This window comes from Aptenodytes forsteri, unplaced genomic scaffold, assembly GCF_000699145.1.
Source record: "Aptenodytes forsteri isolate BGI_AS27 unplaced genomic scaffold, ASM69914v1 Scaffold15, whole genome shotgun sequence".
NCBI lineage: Eukaryota > Metazoa > Chordata > Aves > Sphenisciformes > Spheniscidae > Aptenodytes > Aptenodytes forsteri.
Window position 1 is genome coordinate 3,927,897 of NW_008795129.1, and position 2,693 is coordinate 3,930,589.

A 2,693-nucleotide genomic window follows, 5' to 3' on the forward strand; every position below is an offset into this window, starting at 1 on the left:
CGGGAGACGAGGCTGCAGGATAGAAGCATCCTTCCTTTCTTGATGGACTACAGCAGCAACTGGGCTCAATGTATTTCTGTACAGAGGGGATATGACCTTTCTCATGTCAAGGGTGTTCACAAGGTTTAGACAAAAGCACATTAATAATCAGTTTCCCTTTTCTGCACTTTCTTCAAGTTTGGACACCAAAACCAGGCACCACTTCCGTTTCTCGCTAGTGGGCTGTTTTTGATGAGGGCTGGAATCGGTGGTGTCCACCCTTTGTAAGGTTTCACTGCTGTGAAATACAACCACAAAATGGTAAAATCTCCCTTCAGGTAGATGCATTTACACTGGAATAAAAGTCCTAAGCGTGCTATAGCTTTTTCCTGATCCAGTGCTAAGCTATTCAGGTGTAAAACATTTTGATGCTAATATAGCCAATAAACCTGAGTTGAAAAAATACGTAAAACACAGTTATGCTACTAAAACTTTCCAAGTGTAGACAAAAATAACCACGTATAACACCTAACAACAGCTTTGTGGGACCCTCTAGACTCTGAACGCTGACACATACTGTGTCAACACAGGGCACTTCCAATATGAATTATCACTTTCATACACACAAACACACCCTCTTGTGAGAGTACCTAAAGCATTAAAATCTTGTGCTCATTGCCAGCCATTTTCATTGCATGTTTGCCCTAGCCCAGGGCTGGAGCACTTGGCTTGTGTGAATGCCGGGGGATGTTTTATTCTTGTTCAAAAAGCTTACTTGCACTGGGTTCTTTTATTTATTATATTTTGGTAACAGAGTCATTTCTGTTGGCCCCAAGCATTTGTTGAACACAAAGGGGTAAACTGAGCTTAGAAATGGCCAGCTTGAGACTCTCCTTATGAACCTAGTTTTCTGACAGCATCAAACATTTTGCTCACTACAAATTAGATACATTTCAGAGCACTTTGAGTTGCAGCTATATACAAACATCAGCACAGTAGCTTTTTTTCCTTCTCCAAACTAATTATTTTTAAAAAAATAAGCCTCTGGGTAGTATAGAAGTATGCTCAGCAGTGTACAAAACAATGGGGCTTGATGGCAGGAAGAAAGGAGTGAGGAGTGTGCAGAGCTGGGGGTGAGAGAGTAATACTTTGTCCCCAGAATTCCTCCGGCTGCTAACAGTGCTACTGAATTCATGCTAAGGCACCTGCAAATTACCCTTCCGCTGCTCTAATAATTTAAGTCTGCCCATTGTAGCTGGGAGCTGAGACAGTGAGCCTGGGCTGGAGGCATGGGTAGAGCATGGCAGCACATTGCGTGCCAAGCACAACAGCAGTAACCACAGCAGTGCACACCTCCCCGGCCTGGGACTGTCTCAGTGCAAGAAATAGGGACCTCCTTCCCCAAGGGAATTTATGGCTTTCCTTCTCAGCAGCCCTGGACACAACCCTCTTTGGCTTTCCCAGAAAAACAGGACCAGGCGCTGGGTGCACGATGAGTGCCTGGAGTGCTGCAAGGAAATTGGGTGCAGCCCACAAACACTCTATCCCACTGCAGCGGGAGGCAAGGCGGGAGCAGTATAATGAATCTCCCAGCCTGGGGAGGAAGGATGCCTTCTGTTGGATGACATGAGTTTGGGAGCAATAAAATAATAACTAAATACAAGAGCAATGTGGTGGGGAAAAGGGGCCAATTAAATACCCTGTCTTTAAATTGTGGCTGGTGCCAATCAGCAAACTCCAGTGACTGCTACAGCAAAAAGTCAGTTCACTTCAGTTGATATCTGGCCTGTGGTGTTTGTTGCAGAGGCACAGGAGGGCCAGCACCCGGGGAAGCGGAGCGAGGGGGCGGCTGGACTGGATCTCCTCTGACAGCTCCCCTCCCGCCTGGCTTTCTCATGGCATTTGTGGCAGGGCTGTAGCACCCACTGGCTCTCTGTGGTCTCCTCAGGGCCGCTGATCCTGTGGACAGCTGAAGTCCACAGAATTAGGCCGGTTTAACCGGTGGAGCAGCACATTTTCTCCTGACAGTGCTCAAGTCAGCAGAAGTCTGGATGGGAGAGTAATGCAGGGACTGGTGCTGTCTTAGCAAGCAGAGACCCCGCATAGGTTATGGGCCTGTTGGCTGTAGGGAGCTTGTATTGCTTAAACCTAGCCTAGGAGTAATTTCCCACGCGTTTCCCAAGGCAGCACTCTGGTGAGCGCAGCCATGCCCAGGGTATGCCAGAGCTCTTCGTGCCTGGCCTGCACGTTTGGAGTTCACTTCCAGCGGGGTGGCACCACAAACCAGCCCATGGGAGTTTGCATTCGGGACAGTCCTGCCACTTCCCCCTCACCCCTCTTACCCATAGCCTGCAGCCCCAGCTACAACCAAGGCAGAGTTTTGCATTACGAACACATAACATGCGATTTAAATAGAGAAAGAAAAAAAAATGAAAAGGGAAAAAACCCACCAAACCCACTCTACTGTCTCTCCTCCCCACCCAAAACATTCCAGCCTTTCCTTTCCTGCCACTTGAGAGGGGGGTTGTTTATTGACATTATGCAAGTGCTGAAATATTTTTCTTTTTCTTCTCTCCCGTCCCTTTTTTCCTTTCTCCCCCTCTCTCCTCCGGGACTTGCAAAGGTAGTTCAAACCCCTCCAGTCATCTCGGCTTATCAGCCAAAGGAGATGCATTCCTCTGGGCTGCTCCCTTTATAAGTCACTGCTGGCCGGG